We start from the raw sequence: 6000 nt of genomic DNA on the forward strand, positions 1-6000 counted from the left end.
TGTGTGTGTGATACCACTGTGGTGGCAGCCACAACGTTCCCCTCTCTGTGACACCTTAGTGGTGGCAGCCCCAGTTGCACCTTCTATGACACTACAGCAGCAGCCACCCCAACATTCCCCTCTCCACGACACCAGAGCTGTGGCAGTCCCGTTGTCCCAGTCTCTGTGACACCACAGTGGTTGCTGCCCAAACGTTCCCCTCTCTGTCACATCACAGCTGTGGCAGCAGCACTAGAACAGAAGCAGCAGCCGTGGAAGAACAGGGGAGCAAGGGAAATGCAGAGAAGGAGCAGTGGAACAGTGGGAGATGAGCAGTGTTGGAGCAGCAGTGGAGCAGTGGTGCAGGAGCTGAGGAACCGTGCAGAAACAGCACAGCACAGCTTTTGAGCAGCAGTGGAGTGAGCATGGAAAAGGCGGAACAGTGGTGGCACAGGACCTATAGCCATGGAACAGTGGTGACACAGGAGCTACAGCCATGGAACAGTGGTGGCACAGGAACTGCAGCCATGGAACAGTGGTGGCACAGGAACTACACTCATGGAACAGTGGTGGCACAGGAACTACAGCCATGGAACAGTGGTGGCACAGGAACTGCAGCCATGGAACAGTGGTAGCACAGGAACTACACTCATGGAACAGTGGTGGCACAGGAACTACAGCCATGGAACAGTGGTGCCACAGCCCTGCAGCTGTGGAGCGGCGCCTGAGATGCCGAAGCTGCGGGACACAGAGCGGCTCCCAGAGCTGTGTCCTGCAGGACCCGGCCCCGCACACACCAGAGCGATGCCGCTCAGGCTGAGCCAGAGCTGGGGCAGAGGCAGGAATTGCTGCTAGACTGTGGAAGGCGTGGATCGAGTACATTTAATGGTGACCTGGGGATTTGATCCTGCTCATTGTGGCTGCTTTTGTGCTGTTGGGACCATTCCAGTTCATGTGAAGTCATGAACTCAGGAGAAACTTGGGACAAAAGGAATCAAAGTGTCTTCTGTCCTGCTGTCTTGGTTTGGAAAGACAGGTGCCTGCTAAGGAAGGCAGGAGCCTCCCATGAAATGGAGAATGTGAACCCTCCCCTTCTGAATTGTTATGATTTTAAATTATGGGGTTCTCAGGCAAAAAATAAAAAGTATGGGAGCAGGAAATAACAGTTATATAATGGGGAAGAAATTAAAAGGATAAAATAAACAATGCAGTAAATTAAAGCAACACTGACAGAGTCAGAACACAACCTGACACCCTGTTGGTCAGGGTACTGGTAGCAATCCAATTGGAAATGTGGCTGCAGTCCTCCTGGAGTGTCAGGTGTGGTTCTGTTAGAGCAGGGGGTCCTGTAGAAAAGGGTGTAGTCTTTCTATGAGGATCCAGTGGAAGAAGAGGCAGCTGCTGTTCCTCTGGGAAATCCAGGGGAGAAGCTGTGCTGCTATTCCAGAATCTCCAGATTTTATCCAGTTAGGAATGTTTGGCTCTTCCCTCTGGGCGGAGCATCTCTCAACGGGATGCTGTAGTTCTTATCAGCCATGCAGTGACATTCAATAGCCTGTTATCAGCAGATGTCCCCCCAGGAGGGAGGAGTGGTTGTGGAAGAGATAAGGAAAACTGCCATACAGATGGCAAATAGAATCCATCTTGCCTTGCAATCTGGGACACCTGCAGAGGAAGACAACTTGGTAGAAGTTGAATGATTTCTGATTTGGGAACTGAAGTGGGTCAATTATTGGCCTGTGGTTTGTTCTCATCCAGAAAGAATTGCCGAAGTACTGCAATTTGGCATTAAAAACCAGGAACGTGCCTCTTCATCTGGATATTGCATATGGACTGCAGAGCTATTTGTGGACAATATGATAAGAAAACAACTGGAAATCTTTTCCTGATTTCACTCTTTCTTCTAGTTTCTGGGATTAGGCCTCCAACACTCCCTACAGGTCTTCTTTCCATAATCTGCTCCTCTGGAGTTGGGATGTGACAAATCAGCAGTGGGAAGAGGGAGGACAATGGACCATTACAACTGCAAACTCTGGTTTTTATAGTCTCTGGATTTCCAGTGCTTAGAAACTGTCATGTTTTCAAATGTCTGAACAAATCCCACATTTGTCACTTTTTCCCTGGCAGAAAACCTTCCTTTGGCCCTATTTAGGAACTGACCCTGGGAAACACCTCATTCCTGATGCTTTTTTGCTAAGAGATGCCAAGAAAATCAGCACAAGGGGCAGGGATGAGGGAAAGGGAAGAAACAATTCCTTTCTTTGCTCTTCCTTGGGGAAACTCTCCTCTAGAGATTGTGCTCCAGCCAGAGACTTCCCAGGCCAAGGGCTAAGGGAAGCAATTCAGCTGAGGCAATTGAGGCATCTCCTCCCTGGTTTGTAGCCCTAGGGCTGAGAGGGGACACGGGTGCCCCCCTTGCACCGCCTGGAATGGGGGATTCCTCCTGCCTCTGCCAGGTGCTCCTGATCCTGGCGTTAGCCCTGGCCTGGCTGCTCCTGCTCTGAGCTCCCTGCCATGGGCATTGCTGGTGCTGGAGGGCAGGAGAGAGGAATTCAGTGAAAACCTGGGAGGTTCCAGTGGGCTCAGAGATGTGTGGACGTGACAGTGACAGACTGACACAGGGAGGTGCAGATGGACACAGGGACAAACCAATACCTCTGGGAAAAGCGCTTGGAAATTTGGGGGACTTTGAGTGTAAAATACACATGAGCACAGACACACAGACACAGAATACTGCAAAGCATTTCCCAGCTGTCTTAGGTCGGACATGGGGCGTGTATTCTATTCCTATCTAATGGGGCAGTTATCTTCTGTTAATTGGGCAGTTTTCTTTATCTCTTCTACAACCCATCCTCCCTCCCAGGAGATATCTTCTGTTAATGGGCCATTGAGTGCCACTGCAGGACTGATAAAATTCCATCATCCCATTGTGAGAAGCTCCGCCCAGAGGGAGGAGGCAAGCATTCCTACCTGGATATAATCAGAGGGCTGGAAGACCAGAGTCAGCCTTTTCCACTGGATTCCCAGAGGAAGACGAGGCCCAACACCACCACCACTGGATCTTCAGAGGAAAACCCCACCCTCCTAAAGGATCCCTGCTTCAACAGAGCCACACCTGCCACTGCAGACGGACTGTAGCCACCGTTTATTGGGACTGCCACCATGACTGTGACCTACAGGGTGTCAGGTCGTATTCTGAATCTGTCAGTGTTTTTTCTTTGTACTATTGCATTTACATTTTAATTTTCCTGCTATATAACTGTTATTCCTAGTCCCATATCTTTTATAGTAGAGCCCCATAATTTCAAATATATAAGAGTTCGGAAGGAGGTTGTTTACATTTTTCCATTTCAAGGGAGGCTCTTGCCTTCCTTAGCAGACACCTGCCTATTCAAACTGAGACAATGCCCCAGGACACCCAGGCAGGTGAGGAGGAAGTCAGTGCCCCTTTCCCCCTCTCTCCTGCTCCATCTCCCAGCCCAACACGGCCCCCGGCTGCAGGACAACCCCACTGCCAATGCCGTCCTGCTGGGGAAGCACTGGGGGAATCTCCTTCCCCTTCCCTGTGGCACAGAGGCAAATCTCATCCTCTCTTTGTCCTTCCTCCCCCAGACAAGAAGCTGAGGATGGAGACCAGGGAAGGCAAATCCCCACAGCAGAACCTCATGGAAGAGGCCACTTTGAGCCGCTCTACTGTGCAGGAATCCAGTGGAGAGGAAAAGTCCCAGAGGTCGCTCAGGAGGAGGGGCACCAAACTCAGCCTGGGTTGCTCTGAGGAGGAAAGACCCACCCTGGGCCAGGAAGGTGGACAGAGCTTCAGCCAGGGCTTGGAGCTGGTGGTGCATGAGCAGCTTCACGATGGGGAGAAGCCCTACAAGTGCTTGGAGTGTGGGAAGGTCTTCAGGTGCGGCTCTGAGCTCGTCACCCATCAACGCATCCACACCAGGGAACAGCCCTACGAGTGCCTCGAGCGTCCAAAAATGTTTCACACCACTTCCACTCTCGTCAGGCACCAGCGGATTCACACAGAGGAGAGGCCCTTCCACTGCCCTGAGTGCGGGAAGGGCTTTAGAGAAAACATCAGCCTTGTTACCCACTGGTGCATCCACACCAGGGTGAGGCCCTACGAGTGTCCCAGGTGTGGGAAGAGCTTCACCCAGAGCTCTCATTTGATCAAACACCAACAGAGGCACCAGTAAGGGAAGCCCTGCAAATGCCCCCACTGCAGGAAAAGCTTCTTGCACTGCTCCAGTTTCATCCCCCACTGGAGGATCCCCTTTGGGAAGAGCCCTGGTGATCCATGTTCCCTGTCATCAATGCTTGGAAGACACCTATCCCTCTTCCTGGCCCTGCCAATGACATGATGCAGGTCCAAGAACATGAGGGTCTGGCCATGGTTGTGTCATTATATTCACTTCCATATCAGGTTGTTGCTAGGGGTAGGAAAGGGACTGTCTCTCTCCCTCCTCCGAGGAGAAGAGTGTCCTTTCCAGGCAGGAGTGAACATGTGGTTGGAAAGAGACAGTCAGTGGTGTTGTAGTTTTCCCTCTAATTAATTTTTCTGATTCTTTCTGTTATCAGTGTTGTTGCTGTTCCTGTTTGTTCCTTATCTGGTTGCTGTTCCCAATAAATTTTTCTCATCCCACGGTGGGATTTTTGCCTTTTGTGCTTTCCATGGGAGGCGGGGGGGCAGTGAGCGGCAGCATGGTTTTAGCAGGAGCAGGAAATTGGGGAATCCCATTTCTGAACCCTGGCCCCTGGAAACCGAGCATCCCAGCCAGTCCCAGCCCTGGTGGCCATGGCAACAGCCTTGGGAGCGGGTCCCTGGCTGGGGCTGTGGGAGCCTCTTCCCTCTGGTTCCCAGGGACAGGAGTGGAGGGAACAGGTGCAGCTGAGTCAGGGCAGGCTCAGGTTGGATGTCAGGAAAAGGTTTTTGCCCAGAGGCTGCTGGGGCCCTGCCCAGGCTCCCCAGGGAAGGGTCCCGGCTCCAGGGCTCTCTGAGCTCCAGCAGCGTTTGGACAGCCCTGCCAGGCCCAGGCTGGCATTGTTGGGGTGTCCTGTGCAGGGCCAGCAGTCGGACTGGAGGATCCTGATGGGTCCCTCCCAGCTCAGCCAATTCTGTGGTTCTGGGATCCCATGAGCCTGGGGATGGGACTGCCAATGGTTGCCATGGCAACGGGCTCTGGCTGCAGGCCTGAGCTGGTGTCCATGGCAACCACCCCTGGCATGGGGTCTCCATGGAGCTTCCAAGGGACTGAGCATAGCAACAGGGGCTGGTGATGGTTGCCCTGGAAACTGTCCAGAGCAACAGGGTCTTGGTGATGGTTGCCTGCTAAGGGTCAGATTTGTCACAGGCCCTCAGAGAGTTTCCATGGGAACTTTCCAAGAGTCTCCAGGCTGTTCCAGAGCTGGAATGTCACAGGCAGAGACAGGGTGTCCATAGAGACCTCCCAGGACTTTCTGGGAATTATAAAGGGCCCTGTGGTCAGAGGCAGTCACAGCCATTCCATGGTGACATCCCAGGGCACCCTGGGCTGCTCAGGCACTGATTTGTCAGAGGCACTCACGGGGGCTCCACGGTGTCATCCCAGGAGTCCCCAGGCTGCCAAAAGGCCACGATGTCCCAGACACTCACAGGGGTTCCTGTCATGGGCACAGTGGGAGCTTCAGGCAAAAGCTTTATTTCTTTATTGGAGAAACTCCTGCTGAGACATGGGGTGGAGAAATGATACCCAGCAGCCACCATGGATCCTCAAACCCCTGCAGGGCCCCTAGACTTCTAAAATTCCTTCTAAAAGAGGAGACTGTGTACAGCTGGATCCAATCCCTGCCCCAGACTTTGTCAAAGGTGTAAAGGAGTGGACTGGTGGAATTGAACTTTTACACAATTTGTCCTGCAGGATTAAAGACTGAATACCAGATAAATTTATATAAATACAGCTCTGATTGATTCTGGTCATGATTAGACTGAATGGCTCATTTACACCACAGAGTAAATGAAGAAAAGGAGTTATTATTGTG

The sequence above is a fragment of the Melozone crissalis genome, unplaced genomic scaffold (genome assembly GCF_028551555.1).
Source record: "Melozone crissalis strain CALT ecotype California unplaced genomic scaffold, PUWL_Pcris_2 ptg000218l_1, whole genome shotgun sequence".
In the NCBI taxonomy this organism is placed as follows: domain Eukaryota; kingdom Metazoa; phylum Chordata; class Aves; order Passeriformes; family Passerellidae; genus Melozone; species Melozone crissalis.